The sequence below is a fragment of the Cyprinus carpio genome, chromosome A6 (assembly GCF_018340385.1).
Source record: "Cyprinus carpio isolate SPL01 chromosome A6, ASM1834038v1, whole genome shotgun sequence".
In the NCBI taxonomy this organism is placed as follows: domain Eukaryota; kingdom Metazoa; phylum Chordata; class Actinopteri; order Cypriniformes; family Cyprinidae; genus Cyprinus; species Cyprinus carpio.
This window is the reverse complement of record NC_056577.1, coordinates 26,549,713-26,570,499: the sequence shown is the minus strand read 5'-3', so window position 1 is coordinate 26,570,499 and position 20,787 is coordinate 26,549,713. Positions and strand designations below refer to the sequence as shown.

At 34.8% G+C, this 20,787-nt stretch overlaps 1 pseudogene; it reads left to right on the top strand.

Annotated features, from left to right (window-relative positions):
- LOC109062539 overlaps positions 1-3,286 on the top strand; it is a 54,917-nt pseudogene extending 51,631 nt beyond the window's left edge.
- The last annotated feature ends 17,501 nt before the right edge of the window (positions 3,287-20,787 follow it).

The window sequence follows — 20,787 nt, the reverse complement described above, 5'->3', positions numbered from 1 at the left end:
ACCATATGTTGTTAAAATATGCAGTGGTTCAGTTGAATGGCTTGGCTTGACAAATTAAATGAAACATTTTATGTATTCATGTTATATATATATATATTTGTGTATAGTTACAATACATTTTAGTAATAAATACTTGTATATAATTACAAATTATGTTTGACTTCATATATATATATATATATATATATATATATATATATATATAATATTTGTCATATGTTGTTATAATACATTTTATAAACATAATTTATTTAAATATTTAGTTTGACCTCTTATATGTAGTTTTAGTATATTTAATATAGAAATATATAGAGAATTATGAATAAGAATGTATTTAATTTATATTTATATTGACTTCCTGAAGCTTACTTTTTTTTTTTTTTATAGTTTCAGACCGTATTTTGTTCTTGAACATTCCATATCAGGTCCGCTCCACTATCTACATTATTAGGCAATTTCTCTTTGATTTGGGAATGAGCTGTCTGAGAGCGTAAAACCATAATGCTCTCTTTCTCTCCTTTGGGAGGTTAAATAGTTTTTCTTAATGGTTGTGTTTGCGTTTGCTTACAGGCATGGGTGCCCGTGGATCCAGAGCAGGAAGGCTGTGCACACTTTCTCTCTCTCCGCTCCTCATTTGCGCTCTGTCGACGTTCAGTGCCTCCTGATGTTTGTCTCCCATGAGCACCAGATCCTGCCACACCAAGAAAAACATACTTTCTGCTCTTTGCTCATACAAGGCTTGTGTTTCCCATCACAATCTGACCAGATGGGATTCTCCAGCTCTGGTAACATGTATGGAAGAGCCTGATATTGAAATGTCATGGGAAATGTTAAGGAATGCATCATTAGTAAACATGGCAGAGCCCTGAAAGAAAGTCATTAGGGCTTTTGGGATGATCTAGAGTAAACTGCAAAAACATTTTTTTTTTTTTTTATTGAGTATTTTTTGTTGTCTTTTCCTGAAAAAAAAAAACAAAAACAAAAAAACATCCTTAAATAGGATAAACTAAAAAACTGCATAAAACATTAAGACTTGTTTTCAGAGAATATTGCTTGAAGTTTATTTGTCTACCCCATTGTCTTACCAAATCATAAACTAAATGCTTATGCTTAAAACCAGGCAAAAAACTGTTTTCCAATGTGTTATGAAAAATAAGCTTAATTTTTTTTTTTTTTTTTTACTTTAAAAACTAATCTCATGAATTGGAAAACAAGACAAAAATACAGTTTCATAAATGTTTTTTGCATATATGACAGTTTCTTTGGCACCCTACAACCAGGAAAAAAAAAAACCACCAACGGACTGCTTTTGTTCTTTGTATAATGCGCTTCTTTATGCAGTGTGCCAATGCGTGCGTCATCTTTTCCTCTGATCCTTGAGAACAATCAATGCCTTAAATTTATGTACGCACCAAAGTAGATAAACAGTTTTGCAGTTGAGGATAAGGGCTAAGAAACCAATGGTGGTGGGAATTGCTCTTATATATATTGCAGATTTTTGGATCTCTTGTGGCTTCATTGCCCCAACTAAGTTCTGGGTCTGGGTTAACAAAGCAGAGCATTGATTTGTCCTAATGGGAATCTTCCATTAGTTAAGAAAAGTGTGTTGCCATCCCACCTCTATTACAGTGCCATCGACTCCAAAGGCTCCCTCTCAGTCTCTTTGATGGGTTTTAGCATTTTGTTCAACTCTTCATGTCGTTTAAATTATTGATGCGTTACGCATTAGACACTTAAGGCTACACAATTAAGGCATACTCTTCCTGTGAGTATTTGCTCTAGCTGAACCAGATTTACACTACAGTTTTTCTTAGCTGGTGCTGCCCCACTATATTGTGTTATTCACAACCCATACATAAGTAAGCTTTTGAAAGGCTCTTACTGCAAATGCCTCACACACATCTACCTGTACTTACTGCATGTTAGTAAACTGGCACATAATCTGCAAAACAAGTTGTCAGAAACTAAGTGACAAGATGTGGAACATTGCTGGAAGAGTATAAAATTTTTATAGATTTAATGGCCTTGCAGATGTTGAAAGACTGAAAGCCTTGCAAACAAGTACAAGACTGATGCGTGAAAGTCCCCAGAGTTCCCTACCAGTCTAAATGTTTAAAAAAAAAAAAAAAAAACAGCATTGTTCAAGGTGGTTTTCCATCCTGATCCTATAGTATTGCTCAAATGTCATATTTGGGTTGCACTATAAATAGTATATTAATCGTGATCACGATTATTGTTCCTCACGATTAATCAAGTTTCTCCATCTCCAATATTTGCCCACTGGTTATTTATTAAAAAAAAAAAAAAAAAAAAAAAAAAAAAAGTCCCATTTGACATGTGCATTATCTTGCATTGGTAACAAGCCTCTACAAGCTTTCATGCTTGGGGTTGCCAGATGTCAAGAGCTTAAATCCCCCAATCTGAAATTTTCTTTTAAAAGGGCACATTTTCTGCAGCCATGTGCACACACTTTCTCTAAACTGAGAAAAAAAGCACTAATAATATGAAAACACCAAAAGAAAAATACCAGTCGAAATATTCTGCTTAAATTAGAGCATGACTTAGCCAGTATTTGTTCTTTCACATGGTCATTTGTACTGTTTGCTGTGACTAAATCTGCATTCAAACTTTTTGGTGATGAACTGTAATAAATCCAAACATGGATCTTGACAGTAATGTTTGCGATTGTGGTTGCTGACGCACTTAAGAACCCTCCGTGCCACAATGCAAAATAATTGCTGTTGTTGTTTTAATAGAAAAACATTATTTGGGATTTTTTAAGTTACTATTAGGCATTTCACAGGTTTTATCTTTTAAGAGAAACATCTTGTTTTACCAGTATTTACAATGTAGGGAGTGTTATTTTTATTTATACAATAGGCTAAATATGCAGTAATACATCAGGAAAATAGACAAGGTAAATTAAACCATGTAAATGAGCTGATGTTCTCTTCCCTACGTGAAAGTGCAATAATCCCAATTAAAGGTAAAAAGTAATTCCTCAAAATAAAAGTATAACGATAACAGCACAGAGAAATTATATTGTTGCAATCTTTTCCCGAAAGATTTTCTTCCAGCTGATGAATGATAAAAACTTTGACACCCAATTAGAATCCATCCTTCTTTTACAGATCTCAAACATTTAAAAGGAAAGACTACAAAACTAATAAAAATAACAATATTATGCATAGGTGTGGATGCTAATATAGTTATTGTTTGTAGTTATCTTTGTAGTTACCGTTCTTGTTTTAAACGGACCTTAATAATCGTGAGTATACATTTTGAGTGAAATAATCGTGATTATCAGTTTAACCGTTATTGTGCAGCCCTGTGTCACATCAGGATATTAGATCATATTTCATGTTGATGCCCATCTAACAAGCACTGAATTCTGAATTTCTCATTTGTACCCTCAATGAGACAAGAGGTGAGGCGCTTCGGGGGTGACCTTTTAATGCCGAGGTTTGCTGCCAGGGAATAGTGCCTTCACTGGACAATATGTTCCTGGCTCTGTCATGGCAGTAGCAGGCTGTAGAGTCCATAATTTTCACTTGTTCTTCTCAATGTCAGAAGAAAGCACGAGGTAGTGAACCAAGGTGACATAGCCTTCCTGCAAAGTCTCCAGAACAGGTGCGGTACAGCCCATGAAGACATGTTAAAAAAGGTTAGTGAAGGAGATAAAAAAAGAGGCTGCAGAGTCCCAATCAGGACAGCCAATCTGTTCTCCTTCAAGCTTTCATAAAGGTCTGGGCACCTTGATTAGGCTGCAGTGGCCCAGTCAATGGGATATCGATTTTTCTGCTCTATATTGCGGCTGTCACAATGTAGACTCTTGATTGACTGATGTCGGTGTTCCTGTCAGCCGTCTCATGTGGAGTTTGTGCTGAGTGTCTGAGGTGTCCTTGCCTCCTCCCACTCAGAAAGTTGGAGTTTTAGCAGAAAGATGCAGAGAACAAAGAGAAGTTTCTTGAAGAAGAGTTAGATACATTTTGCAATCCTACATCTGTGTCAAAGCAGGTGAAAAACACAGAAACTACATTTAAGGATATGCAGCTGTACACCACTGTTCAAAGGTTTGGGGCATTTTAAAGAAGTCTTACCAAGGCTTCATTGGTTTGATCAAAAAGAAAATAAAATCTGTAATATGTGAAATAGTATTTCAATTTAAAATAACTGTTTTCCATTTAAATAAATTTTAAAATGTAAATTATTTCTGTGATGGCAAAGGTGAATTTTCAGCATTATTACTCCAGTCTTCACACAATCACACGATCCTTTAGAAATAATTCTGATATGCTGATTTGCTGCTCAAGAAACATTTCTTATTGCAGTATTATCAATGTTGAAAACAGCTTTATATTTATGTGGAAACTGGTGATGCATTGATGAAACGAGATTCTTTGATGAATGGAAAGTTCAAAAGAACAGTGTTTATTTAAAATAGAAATCTTTTGTACAATTATAAATGCTTTACGGTCACTTTTGATCATTTTAATGCATCCTTGCTGAATGAAAATAGTCATTTTTAGTAATTTCTTTAAAAAAAAAAAAAATCTTATTGAGCCCAAACTTTTGAATGGTAGTATACATTTAAGCACCATCAGTCTTTCTTAATATTGGTCCTTGCTTAATTCCTGGTTTCATTGTGAGTTATTTCAAAGAGGCTCCCCCCCTGAAAGGATTTTCCATTTCAGCTGATGTCATCAAGTTCTCTTTTTCTCTAACACTCTTCATATGAGACCACTTGTATGTTATTCCTGATGAAAAAAATTCCATAAAATTCGTCCCTGTTACATTACAGAAGTAAAGTGGGTTGCAAACACTTTATTTTGACTTTAAAACTGCTCTCTTGAACAGTTTTAAGGGTTTTTTATGGTCAAGTGTACTTTACAGCTATATAGTTGAGTTTATCTCTTTGAAATTACAAATTATTTATAGGTTGTCTATTATTTTCAGACAATGTTTCTTTTTCAGCATAGAAAAAAATAAATAAAATAGAAATGTACTATATGTATTTCATATTACAGTAATTACAAAGTTAGCGCTGTTTATCACACCCCTTGTCACTAATGATATGTTCATTTTTCCATGCGCTGATTTTCCTCCTACTTTTGATTTGTTCTAATGTGCCCTGTCAAACCTCAGTCACAGTAGCTGCGTAATGATGCATATAAACACTGAAACAGTAATTGTTGTTTAATAGCAATGATTTCTTTGGTACTCTTAAAATCATGGTCTAATTTGCCTAATTTTGTGTACACCATATAATCAGTGAGCTTCATTTCTTCACATTATGGTTTCCCTTTTGGCAAAACTTTGATATGATATGAAAATCTGAGCTGTTAATGACAGATCTTATCGCTACAATCCAATTATGTTTCTAAGTAATCTGAATTGAAAAACGACAATACCTTGGCCAGATGTAAATAGCGGCTATATATTTTTAGAGTCGGCCAGCATTGACAACCTGACATTTTCTACTGCACACGGCCCTGAGAATTTAATACTGATGTATTAGTGAATAATCTCTGTGAGATGGCTTACATATAACATGACATTTTCATATTGAAAAGTAACTGTTTTGTCTTGTATACTAAAACTGTGCATGTGGAAAAATGTTTGGTGCATATGTGTTGAATTTTATAATTCTGTTAAAAACTTAATAAAAATGTCAAAAGCCTGGTTTGCTGCTGTATTTCATTGGGGGCTTTAAATGGATAGAATTACATAGCAGGAAAACGGTAGCCTCACAAGCCACTTGTAATTTCAAATTACTGTTTTGAAAAATTAGTTTCAGTCTAGTTAGCTTTTTTGTTTGTATAGCTTGTAGTGTACAGTAGACAACTACCTTTTTACAACAGCACCTTGACTAATATATAGTTATAAATAGTCTATCTATCTAAATACAGTATCTATCTGTCTTTCTATCTATATTATTTTTGCAATCAGAATAGTATTTATCTGACATAAAAACAATGAGGATCTCAGGTGGTGGAATTCAGTTTAAACCAAATACCACAAATAAAACTAATTTACATAAAAGGACAAAGAAATCTATGCCTAATTAGCTCATATGTAGCTTCTTAGATGCAATCTAATGCAAGATTTTTTAATTCAGAGTGTCTTTGCCGGGCCGGCCTCAAATGGTACATGAATAATACGCTGACCCTTTTTAATCTGCGGAATCTAAACTAGATCAAGCTTTGCCATGGCTGCTTGCAGAACAAAGTAGAACAAAGCGTCATTTGATGGCTTATATTCATTTAAAATGTCAAGAGTAGTTATAGCTCCTTTGAGAAGTGATATTATCCTGATAATAGTAGGCTACTAATGGTAATTTAATTAGCTGGACGTGCTAATCAATATTTGAAGCAGCTTGGGAGCTGATGTCTGGACTCTAACCTTCACTGCAGATAAAGCTGAGTCACATCGACTTATTTTTGGACAGTTATCACCACTTTTTTTGATATGCAGTGATGTATCACTCCCCAAACAAACCTAATTTCAGATGAGTGTGGAAAAGGTTTGGTCTGGGTCATCTCCAGCAGCTGGATGAATGGTGTGTAATTAAAGGTTCAGCAGACCAGAGTGTTTTCCTAATTAAGTATAAATGCCAAGCTCGTCAGGAAGACGCCCAGGCTCCATCTTAATGCCAGCGAGAGATTTTATTACTAAACAGCTTGTCTGGAGGAAGTCTGCATTTCTTTCCTAATTGCAAATACACAGCGACATGACACATATATGCATACCATTGTGGCTGTTCAAGACTGGCATTAATAAGAAATGCAGGTACCACCGGTTCTTTTATATCATGTTCCCAAACATGTTTCAGTTTTAGTTTTCAATTAAATTATTTTTCAGTTAAATTTTTATTATTTTAACACATAAGATGCCAGCTTCAACACTTTGCCTGGTACATTTCAAACTTGACCAGAAATGTGAACTGGTTCAACTGAATCAATGAACAGGATCTGTTCAACAGAACAATTCATTCTCAAATCAGACATTTCTACTGAGAATGTCATCCACTCCACCTGAATGGCAAAATCATTTTTTTTAATCATCACCTGTTCAAAAAGATATACAATATGATGACCAGCACTGAAAATACGATGAAGTATAAATGTTTCCTGTTAGGAAATATATTAAAGCCCATGAAATGAATATTGTAGTATTGTGGCTTTTACTCCATTCGTTTTGACATCATACAAAAAACTAAAAGCACACTACTGGTCAAATGTTTGTAATAACTCATAATTTTAATGTTTTTGAAAGAAGTCACCACAGCTGCATTTATTTTATCAAGAATGCAGTAAAAAGAGTATTATTTTGAGGTATTATTACAATTTAATTAACTGTTCTCTATTGAAATATATGTTTAAAATTAATCACCTGATGGCAAAGCCGAATTTTCAGCAGCCATAATTCCAGTCTTCAGTGTCACATGATCCTTCAGAGAAAAAAAAAAAAAAAAAAAAAAAAACTTTTGTTTAAATTGTAACAATATTTCACTTTTATTTATTTATTTATATATATATATATATATATCTGTTTTACTATATATATATATATATATATATATATATATATATATATATATATATATATATATTTTATCTTACTGTATTTTTCATCCAATAAATGTAGCCTTGGTGAGTATGAGAGACTTTTTTCAAAAACATAAAAAATCTTAATTATTCAAAACTTTTGATTGGTAGTTAATGCACTTGTGTCAAGAGCTTCCCAGGCTCACTGGAAACATGTGCCTCTACCTACATTTCTGCAAAACTCAAAAAACAAAAAAAACAAAAACATACCTATACATACAGTACGAATCGCTGAAGTTTCCATTTTACAGGGCAGAGTTTTGATTAAGAAAGCCTTATTTTGCACAATTACTTATAAAATATTTGTTATGAAAATTTAACATGCTGTCATATTTGAATGATAGTCTCACATATAGGTGCATCTCAATAAATTAGAATGTTGTATAAAAGTTAATTTATTTCAGTAATTCAACTCAAATTGTGGAACTCGTGTATTAAATAAATTCAATACAAACAGACCGTAGTAGTTTAAGTCTTTGGTTCTTTTAATTGTGATTATTTTGGCTCGCATTTAACAAAAACCCACCAATTCTCAACAAATTAGAAAATGGTGACATGCCAATCAGCTAATCAACTCAAAACACCTGCAAAGGTTTCCTGAGCCTTCAAAATGGTCTCTCAGTTTGGTTCACTGGGCTACAAAATCATGGGGAAGACTGTTCATCTGACAGTTGTCCAGAAGACAATCATTGACACCCTCCACAAGGAGGGTAAGCCACAAACATTCATTGCCAAAGAAGCTGGCTGTTCACAGAGTGCTGTATCCAAGCATGTTAAGAGCAAGTTGAGTTGAAGGAAAAAGTGTGGAAGAAAAAGATGCACAACCAACCGAGAGAACCGCAGCCTTATGAGGATTGTCAAGCAAAATTAATTCAAGAAATTGAGTGAACTTCACAAGGAACGGACTGAGGCTGGGGTCAAGGCATCAAGAGCCATCACACACAGACATGTCAAGGAATTTGGCAACACTTGTTGTATTCCTCTTGTTAAGCCACTCCTGAACCACAGACACTGTCAGAGGTGTCTTCCCTGGGCTAAGGAGAAGAACTGTACTGTTGCCCAGTGGTCCAAAGTCCTCTTTTCAGATGAGAGCAAGTTTTGTATTTCATTTGGAAACCAAGGTCCTAGAGTCTGAAGGGAGGGTGGAGAAGCTCATAGCCCAAGTTGCTTGAAGTCCAGTGTTAAGTTTCCACAGTCTGTGATGATTTGGGGTGCAATGTCATCTGCTGGTGTTGGTCCATTGTGTTTTTTGGAAATCAAAGTCACTGCACCCGTTTACCAAGAAATTCTGGAGCACTTCATGCTTCCTTCTGCAGACCAGCTTTTGAAGATGCTGATTTCATTTTCCAGCAGGATTTGGCACCAGCCCACACTGCCAAAAGCACCAACAGTTGGTTAAATGACCATGGTGTTGGTGTCCTTGACTGGCCAGCAAACTCGCCAGACCTGAACCTCATGGAGAATCTATGGGGTATTGTCAAGAGGAAAATAAGAAACAAGAGACCAAAAAATGCAGATGAGCTGAAGGCCACTGTCAAAGAAACCTGGGCTTTCATACCACCTTAGTGCCACAAACTGATCACCTCCATGCCACGCCGAATTGAGGCAGTAATTAAATCAAAAGGGGCCCCTACCAAGTACTGAGTACAGTAAATGAACATACTTTCCAGAATGCCAACAATTCACTAAAAACTATTTATTTTATTTTTTTATTGGTCTTCTGAAGTATTCTAATTTGTTGAGATAGTGAATTGGTGGGTTTTCTAACACAGTAGTTTTACTCGATAGCTCACACAATATGGAGTTGCACTTGTGAGCTGATGTGCTCTGGTACAAATCCCATGAAACCAAGTTTCAGCAAAACAGCTTCATTGGTTACATTAACACTTTATTTTTCATCCACTGATCAGTTGCATATAAGAGGCTGGAATTTATTCTGTTTGAAAGTGTCCTCATTGCTTTCATAGACAGAAGTGTGGTGTGCATTTGATGGGCTGTGACATACAAATTAACACAAGCCCTGCAGTGTCTCCCATTCCAGCTCCCTTTGTCAACAAAGAAAATAAAAATTTTAACTGATATCATGGTTTTGATAATGAAATGAATGGCTGCTCATATGAAAATGATTGTTTCACTCCTGTTGATCTTAAAATTATACTCTACAAGATGTACAGCTAATTTATTAATCTCACAACTGTAACAAGTTTGTGTTAGACCAGACAGAAAGCACACTGAGCAATTCATCACACTGCTGTCAAAGTGAGTTGCCCAAATGTCCTTATTATCCAGATAATATCTCTCCAGTAAATCTCTCGGGGTCTGTCTCAACGGACAGATATATTCACTCATTAGCCTTAAGATCTTCAGACATGCACTCTGCTTGCAGTATAAATCCAGCATATGATTCATGACAGATTATATCATAAATTGGCACCAGTTTCTCTTGGAAAAAAGCCTGATATTTTGGCATTTTGAGAGCTGCTCGGATGAGAACTAACATTCTTAATCAACATGGTCTGCTGGTTCAGATGTAGATGCTTTGAAGTAGTGGTGTGAGTCAGGACGTGGGGTGCAGCTCCTCATTATCATGGCGTACTGGGTCATATCTGGCACGAGGGACTCTTTAGTGTGGGTTTTAAGAGGACTTCATCTCTTATCACGTATATAGCTACAGGATAGTTTGGCTTGCATTCCTGATGTGCACTGAGACAACCTAATGCCATATTTACTGTAAATTTTGTCATGATTTTATTTTATAGCAAAAAGTACAAGCGCTCTCAAAGTTTAATTGGGATTTTGGAGGTAGGACATATCTGCTGGTGATTTTGATTAGAGCACCACAGTCCTATTTTCTTTAGAAATGTATTAATTTAGCTGGTACAAATGAGACAAAAACAGGAGCCTATAATTATATATATATTTATTTATTTTTTATTTTTATTTTATTTTTCTCATGTGTGGGTTGCCAAAAATACATAAAACATTTTGATTATTTATTAAAAATAATAATAATAATAATAAAATAAGTAAAATAAGTGTATTTTACAAAATAAGAAATATGTAGCAAATTAATAAATAAAATTATACTGCTTTGCAGGAACAATATGAAAGTAACTTACAATAAAAATCCTGTAATTTACTGTTCTGTATGGTTGAACTAACAACTGCTCAAGTATAATTATGCTATTACAGATTATTTTCTTGCCTACTAGACAAGTGTTGTTTCAGAACAATTAATAACAGTAATTAATAATAATTAATTAATTAATTTATGATAACTACTATAGTTTGTTAATATTTTGAATTCAACTTTATTTTTTAAGTTATATGTTTTTATTTTAATTTCAGTTAAAGCTTTAGTAATTTTGTTGTTTTGTAATTTTTGTTTTATTTTATTTTATTTTTTGAATATGAATATGTTTTTATTAAGTTTTAGTGTTTTTTGTTTGTTTGTTTATTTAGTTTTAGTCATTTTAATACTTCATCTTAAAGCAACAATGAGAACAAAAGCAAGAAATGTTGCCTTGGCAAATAGCTGAAATAAAATAATATATATCTCCTCTACATTCTCCTCTATAATAGATTATTTTAAACCTATGAAAAAAGAATTAAGAAATGTAACAGATCCTACAACTCATTATGGTTTTTGTTTTGATTATCAGCAGGAGAGTTAAAACACTGATGAACTGATGAGAGCATCAGAACATACAGCACTCAAATCCCTTTTTCATATTCAATATTTTCTTTTCAGAGAGGTGAGCAGTCCCTCTGGGGGATTTTTGGGTTAGGTTATATTCACAGAGAAACTCTCCACAGAGTCACTTTGTGGAATAATTTACATGTGCCTCAGTTTGTGAGGCTTCATCACGATCATCTTTTTCCCAATTTATTGCCGAGCCTTTTATTACTGGGATTTCATTACGATTTATGTCCTCTTTCTCTGATGCGACTTGTGCCGCAGTCTATAACAACAGCAAAGGCTTAATGCAGATCATAGGTTTTGGTTTGTACCCTCAATAAATATCATACTGATTTTGCATTGCGCAAGTGATTCTGGCTTACATGAAGGAGGCAGTTTACCATACTGAGTGTTATAAGACTCCCCACCAGGGTAATTATCTTGCAGATTGCTTCTCACTAGACATCCTGATATCCTTTCTTGACAACATGCTGGCACCATTAAATCAAGAGAGAGAACAATTCTCTCACACTGAACCCATACTGGCAAGGATGAAAACTTGATATTGCTTAAGGTCGATACATGCTATGCATACATCTGAATGGGACCAAAACCAATTTTAGCCATTCAGATGCTGAACGTCTCTTTGAGTTAATTTTATCCCCTACGAATTCGCTCAGGGTCTGTTACATCTGTTTAAGGGCAAATGTGATTTGAGGATGAAGGTCGTACGTGTTCACCACCTTAAAGAAGTGTACAGAACAGCAACACTCAAATAAAAATATAAAAATAATGCATATATATATATATATATATATATATATATATATATATATATATAGTTCCCAGGACATATGTATGACTGGGCAACACTGGACCAAAAAAAAAAAAAACAGTGAACAAGGGCAAACATAGAGTGTCTTGAAGATTATGTCCTTACATGTGACATGCTACTCCGTAACTCAATAAAAAAAAATCCAAGGACATTTCCCAGCTGAAAGAAAATAATAATTATTATTATTTGTAAGGCCTACAAGTCACGGCAACTTCTTGTTCTTGGGCATGATTTTGAAGAACCTTATTTTGCTTAGTGTAAAGGGGTGCCTTGTTTTACAATTGGCCGTGGCCGTTATCCCATTAAATATTCTATGATGTTACGGTGGGGCATAGTTAGCCATGCGCATGTAAGTACTGAGGTTAATAGGTAGCAAGCACCTCTCATCTCATATTTTTTTGTATAATTAAAGTGCACTAGCTAATGCTAGTGATTTTATTCTGATGTTCATTGAGAATTCTAACTGAATTATGAGTATAAACTAGACATTTTACATTACAGGAAATGTGAATGGTGCAAAAGTCACAGTCATGATACTAATAAGGTGTTGCTATGTGCTTGCTAAGGTCTTCTGAGTTGTTACCATGTTGCAGTTAGCTATTCTGTTCTAGAGGTTACTATACATGACAGGGTAAAATATAGTAGTTTTTATTTTATTGAACTATATAAAGATATACATTTTAAGGCGAATATATTCATAATGCATCAAGTTAGAAGGTTCCTTATACCACTCTTACCTGCAGCGCTTTGTTACACCTGTGCCAATGAAAAATTGATTTTACCTGAGTTGTGAATGTGAGTTCACAGACTGTTTTTAATGTGATGCAATAAAAAGATAGTTTACCACAAAATAATGGCAAGAAGTGTCTTACTATTGAGTTGTTCTTACACACTGAATGCAATAACGAATAGAATGACCAGATTAGTCTGATTGCCGAACAACTGATTCTTGAGTCAGTTCTTTTTGGTGAATACTGAGCAGCCTTTTTTATGGATTCAGTTGAACCTAAAAATGTATACCCTGAATTCACTGCAAGTTAATTTGGATAAAATAGTCTGCCAAATGTATACATCTACATAGGTATCAGTTATATGATATGCATAATGAGTCAGGGGTAAAATAACCACTACACAGCTATATAAGGCAGATCTGGCATGGACAATTCATAGGACATTTTGCATTCCATTTGCAAGGTCAGTTCTGCTTGTCTCTTGTCATTTGTGTTAAACAAGACACAACAGAAGTGATGACACTGGATTTTCAGATAAGGGTCACAGACTACCAATATCTTTCAAAATTCTGTGACCCCAAAGGGACATAAACAAACAACAGATCAATAAAAAGGAAGAATTCTCGCTGGGGGGAATGCTAGTGTCAATAAGAAACAAAATGAATCACCTTCATAAATTTGGTCCCCGTGGCGCTGATCGCATTTAAAATTCTTTATTCAGCCACTAAAGAAAAAGTAAAACCGACAGACACATATTCCTCTCCTGCTGCTTAGCTGTACAAGTAAAGATTGGATGGCATAGGTTAAAGAACGAAGGACAGTGGAAGGTGAAGCATAGCAAGATTATACATAGAAAAAAACTGTATACTGTTGGTGTTTTTGATCAATAGACAAACTATATAAGCACCTGTAGGAAAGATGTATGCATAATTTAGCTCCTAACAACAGTGGTGTCATGAAGGGCCATTGTATATAGACTAAACAACAATAACAGTTATTTTATATTTTAGTAATGGAGATTTCCAAATATGCATGGTGATCCAAATATGTATATCAGCATTGTGCCACTTTTAGTTTTGTTTAGCTTTATTTTATTTTTATACAAATGTATAGCAGAAGTCAGGGAACCTCGAAATTTCTTCATCGTTATGTCAGCAGGTGGCGAAAAGTGACTACATTTATGAGTGAATCATTGAGTCATTTGTTCGCACCGATTCTTTCAAAACGGCAATTCATTCAAGAACGAAAACTACTGTCTATTTGTCAGTGATGAACGATTCATTGCGAACAAATCTTTTACGTGACGCGAGACTAATGAGTTGATGGGCACTCACTATATGTAATGAACTAATGCCACCTCACGAGATGTTGGAACTTGTAACCTATTATTTCATTAAAAAACAAGATTGTGTCGCCATACTGCAACATTACAGAGTTGTTGTTTTTTTGTTTTGTTTTTTTTTCTGTGTATTTTTCCTACTTCTTTCACATGCTTGTTTGGTTCCAGAGTTCTTTCCAAGTCCCATTCTGTCAAGAGTTTTTCCTCTCTCACAGCAGGTGGGCTACATCTACAGTACACCACTGAAGTCTCAACAGTGGGTAAGCTACCACTGAACATGTTTAAACTAATGACATCTTTTCAAAAAGCATAGCGACATGTAAAAATAAATCATATTGAGGCCCACCAAAGATCAAAGCACACTGTAACTATGTTGTGCACTTGTTTGCACTGTTTAACAAAGCACCCTTAACCCAGTCGCTGACTAAGAAACGGCTGGTTTTCTGGTGCGTAGGAACATGTGGGTGGAGAAAAAAGTTTTCATGGAGAAGCTGCTTATATATTGCTTTTTATTCAGCGTATTGAAGCTGTTATTAAAAACAGAGGATAATGGCGATGATGATAATTATGATTATATTTATAATTACATATTAATGAACAATGAGACAAGTGAAGCTTCTCATATCTTTGATGTTGAAAGTCTGTATGTGCTGTCCGTCCAGGCAAACTCTAACAAGATAGCCTAATTTGGCAGATGTGCAGATTGCATCACATGCATTCATCCTCAAAATCCATGAACAAAACCACAAAAAAAATAATAAGGAAAATAGATGTGAACTGTTTAAAATGCAGGTTCTTTTGCAGCAAAGATAAACTGTATGCAATAAAATCCTCAGAAAAGTCTAAGATATTTAGGAAAAAATATATATTGTAATAAAACACATCTGAGACCTCCATTAAATCTCCTGCGCTTTAAATGAGCAACCTCTGATATATAAAAGTTTTCTGGTATGCTACAGAAGACTGTTAATTAACTTAACCTGGTCAGACAGATCAATACAGACTTCTGCTCTTGTTTAATTGGTCCACATCGTTTGGCACATGTCCACCATACATGTTAATGTTTCTGGGCATGATTTCAGAGTGTGAAGAAACACCAGCTGTTCATGCTAATAAAGACAGAGAGAGAAAAAAAAAGATGTAGAGAGAGAGAGAGGTAGAAGAATTAGCTGCCATTTTATAGAAGCTATTTTAAGATTTTGCAACAAGGGACGCATTTTAATACTGGATGGCATTTCAGCAAATCATTCTGATGAATATTTTCACAGCCTTTCTCATTGTGATAGTCCCTTAGGCACAGATGAGACATACTTACATATTCTCATAAGACAGTGTTTTTTATTATACAATGCAATTATTTTCTCATTCACTGGTCAGACAAGGGCACTACTTAGGGATCAAATGAGTCTGACAATATGATGAACTCATTATACCTCCTGCAAATTTGAGTCATGAATCATGTTTTGAATTTCAAAGTGTCCCCATAACCTTTGCATTGTCACCAAACACCTGAATAACCTACAATGTTGTTCTACACTCAGCTTTAGACATATAAAATGCTTTGACTCCTTCAGATATTCACTCTTTTCCAAAAACCAAGTGATCTGCCTACCATGGATCACAGATGCACTATGAACTGTTTGAAAAGAAGGCAGTAAGTAGTTTGTGGACAAATCTTAAGGGCTGCATACAATGTATCCTTCATCTATAAAACAGTGTGTTGATTGTATTTGGGATGAGAACAGATACAGTAAAGACGATGAGAGAATGAATAATAATCATGAATATTCTTATTTTTTATTCAATACTGAAAAGTATATATGTAAAAAAAATAAATCTATGAATGTTGTTCAGTTATTCCATTGTCATTTGTACAGTGTGTTGCTATTTCAGATTGGCAGAAAATAATAAAAAGTAAATTTTTCGGAACTGAAAAAAAAAAAAGAAAGTCAGCTCATACTTCCTCTTGATCATCTTGTTAAAAAACTGATGCTTTATTAAATGCTGTGATGTGAGAACTTCAAAACTCATGGATACTGTAAACTTTTCCTCATCCAACATCAGTCCATAACCTCTCAAATGCTCTACTGGATGAATGGGCAAAAAATCTCACAGAAACATTCCAAAATCTTATGGAAAGCCTTCCCAGAAGAGTGGAAGCTGTTATAGCTGCAAATGGGGACCTAACCCATATTAACGTCATTGTATTTAGAATGCAATGTCATTAAAGTCCCTGTTTGCGTAATGGTCAGATGTCCCAATACTTGTGTCCATTTACAGTATTTTTTTTACACGTCAAAATGCATAAAAGTACACCATGATTACATGATAGAAATTATTTACATGCTATAAATTATTATTTTAGCTAAGATAACTGAGGATTTGTATAGCACATAGAGTTACTACCTATACACAGTGTTCCAAATCAGTGACCATTTCAGATAGGATGATGCCGTAGGGGCTGTTTACACAGGATGCGTTCTTGCATTGAAAAACCGCTTGCTACAGTGCAACAGAGTGAGTGCTCATGACACAAGGTGCTTAAAAACAGCCAAACATGTTGTAACAATTAGTGAACTCCATCTAGCACAGTGGTTCCCAACCCATGGGGTCGAGGGTGAGCCTTCTGAAATCATAACATAAAAGTAAAAGTATTAAAATACTTAAAAGTATTGTATTTACAGTTTTTCTTAGTCACTTTGGTACATTTCTCAAATCATCCTTGACATTTGCAAAACAGTAAGTGCATTTCTCAAAACAACTGGTACAAATAGCAAAACACCATGGATTACCTGCAAAAGCCAGTCTCTTGCTCAAAATCCTTAGTTTATCTCTCAAAAATAAATATCTGTGTCAATGAACATGTCAGTGCCATCAGAATGAAAAGTCCTTGTGTCACTGTGTACGGATAAGACAGTCAAATTACTTAGTCATGTTGTCAATATAACAGTGTACTCTGGAGGGATGTTCTGATGTAAACTATATGGCAACATTTTGGATGACAGTTACTGTATTGAACAGTATGCCATATGCTTATGTATGCCATATTTCCATTTCAAAAGTACAAATTTACACATTACTGTATGTGGGATATTGATTGAAAGAGACTGGATAGGATTCCTAGTTACACTTTTACTAGTGGTCTGACCAAAAAATAAAAATAAAACAACCTTTACAATGTCATTGTGATATAGAAAAGGAAAAAGATATATGGGCACAAAGATGAAAATAAAAAATAAGTCCACTGTCACAATTTGTAACTCTTGTGTTGTCCTCTGTCTATACAGTATATGCTTTCCAGCTGAAGATTCATGAGATTAACCTTTGAGCTATTTCAGAAAAATGGTTTATCATTGGTTTATCTACATTCTCTTCATTAGTCAAGATTCACTTGCACAATGCATGCCAAATTTACAAAACGTCTAATAATAATGTGTAAAAAAAAATAATAATTTGCTTGGCAGTTTATGACAACTAGATGAACCATTTTGCATTCAGTGACTTATACGATGAACTAACGACTAGATGTTTTGAGGGGTAAGACTACTGCACAGAAAACTATATAATACATTTTGAGCAACATGACATTAGCAACTGATAATGTAGGAAACTGCAGATAAATGTGCATAATCAATTGCATGAAAAAGCAATCGCAACTTTCATTTCTGATTTGAGAAATGCACCAAAGTTACTGAGAAAAACTGTAAATAAATTCTGAAAACAAGCAGCTTTGAAAAACCAAAGGAAATGCGTTAGCCAATATGAGGTTCCTTTGAATATTGTGTTGGACAATGGGGGGCCTTCAAGTCAAAAAGGTTGAAAAACACTGACAAGAACGCATCATCTGTTGGCAGTACACAACAAGGCAGCTCAGTAGGTTTTTGAACCGAGCTTTTATGTGAGCTGAGCTTCTTTTAATTGGGAGCCAAGACACTTTAATACAGGGAGGACAGCTGGCTGTCAAGTTTGGTGGACACATTGATGGCCAGCAGTGTGATTAGTTCCATTGTGTTAATCATGGCTCTCAGAGCATCTGTCTGATGACCATCAAAGCAGAAAAAAAAGAAAGCCGTTCAGTGAGTCGCAACAACAACACAGAAAATAACAGGACCTGGCCAGGCATCCTTGGAGTCCTTCTTTTTTATCTCAGAGCAAAGCCTTGAATCGTGTGACCAGATATCTGACAGAAATGGCCCTGTTTTTTTTACCATGCAAACAGTCAGAAAAGTAAAATAATATCTAATACTAAAAAATATAAATTATTTGCATTGTACTTTGAGTAGTATTGACCCCTTAAGTTCAAGGCCGTTGGAATGTAAACATATCAAAACATCAAATGTACTTGCATTTTACAATTTTCCAACCCTTTACAAACACTTATCCCACTAAATAATGTTGCATAATGTTACATGCATAAAATGTTTAATGTAATGCAAATGTCATGTTATGAAGCTTTGAGTTATGTTCATTGATCATTACATCTATTAAATATATTCACGTTCATCATTAAGCAAACTGATGGGTAAACATATCAGCCATGAACATTCCACTGAATACAAATCTACAAAACGCTATGGTTGTATTACAGGTTACATAATTATATTGTTTGCTCATAAATTAAAATGTTTTTTTGTTTTTGTTTTTTTTTACATTTAAGAGAGGCACTGGCAGCAGTTTGCATTGAAATGAATGGCACAAACCCAGATCCCATGGGTTGACATATGTTAATATGTTCTTTGGCAACACTCTAATTCGCTGTTCTGCACATAAGCCCCAAGCGAACAAAACTCAAGACGTGAATTATACATGTATTATACATATTCAACACAAAAAAGTAAAGTCATTGGCATTCAAGTCACAAACATGAAATGCTGGATTTTATGAATCTGCTTGAATTCAGAGACAAAAATGTTAGAGTGTACACAGAGCATGTTTTATTGGAGTGATTGCAAAAGGTCACACATTTCCACTACAAAATACCATCCTGCCAGCATGCCACGAATTTAATCAAATTCAGTTAGGAGGAAATATTTAGTTGCCACTGTGGATGGTGAAATAAAGGAGCAGAAAATAACCCTTGCAAAGAATAAAAGAATGTCTCATAAATGTATAGAATTTAAAATATAATAAATTAACTGTATCTGTGTGTTTTGAAATTCCCACTTCACAAAACCTTACATCTAAATAATAATAAAGTGTCACTTTTTTAACTACATGATCAAGAGGAAGTGACATCATCAGGGTTTAGAATGTGAGGTCCTGTGGCTAAAAAAAAAAAAAAAAAAAAAAAAAAAAAAACTTTTAAATGTGAAGTTTTACTGATCAGTCTGGAACATGTCAGAGACCATAAAGCAGATCTGACAATGGTAAAAATGTAGGATAGACAGACAGACAGACAGACAGATAGACAGATAGATAGATAGATAGATAGATAGATAGATAGATAGAGAGATAGATAGATAGATAGATAGATAGATAGATAGATAGATAGATAGATAGATAGATAGATAGATAGATAGATAGGTAGATAGATAGATAGACAGTGAACGGGTGGGGGTGGTCCCTGCGCATATCTTTTTATTATCTGACCAAGGTTTCTGATCCAAGACCAGATATTTAGCAAGTGAACAGTTAGAAAGCATGACACTGGATAGCTTTTAAAGGTATACATGGGTACATATAGCAACAGAAAATTTGTTGTGCAGCTGCTGAGACCTCTCGTGACAGACCTACTCTTTATTGGGTGACTGGATGACCTGTGATGTCTGTTTGGAAAGTTGAGCAAAAAGAATGCAATTCGGCAAAAAACCTTCTACTACCAAAATACTGTCATTTATATCCCTTTGTCCACATCATTGCATGTGCATTTTGCTCCAATTAGAGCTGGCATTGCAGTCATTTATGCTTGAATTTTGTAGCAAGTAAATGATAAAAGCTGACAGACGAGAACAAAATTCACAAGAAGCAGTGTAGGCAACCTATTACCAAACAGCTTAACTGACAGGAAAAAAACTTAAAGCTATCCGTTCAAAACACCATTATAACATCTCACAGATAGAATGCAGTTATTGTTACCTCAAAGTGGCATCATTACCCAGCATAAAGCACAAGAGAGCTCGGGATCAGAAGTGTCTATCATGATCTGCAGCTCCAGGGCGCCAAACACACTGTGACTCTAAAAAAAAGATCAGTACACTAAGCTCACTGTAGCACTGTGGCCTGTACATAACATACCAATCAGTCCATTATAATCGGCCAGGTATACAAACGTTTATAATGATGATGCACATGCCTTCCCTGTTTTGGGCTCATGGCTGTTTTGCCCAGGCAACAGGCGAGACATCATTAGAGTCAACATGCATGGTTACACATGACGAGGTCATGATGAATCTTTAACGGACTGACGTTTACAGCATAAGACGTGCCGCGCACGACATCGACTGCTTAAGACATGCAGCAGGTGAAGTTTCCATTGTAATTTTATGAGGAAATGCACCCCTCTTCAACTGAGATTTTTATACCCTGTGCACTTCAGCTGCAGTGCAATCATATGCTATCTGCAGTGTATTGTGTATTACCTAGTTTCTTATTGGCAT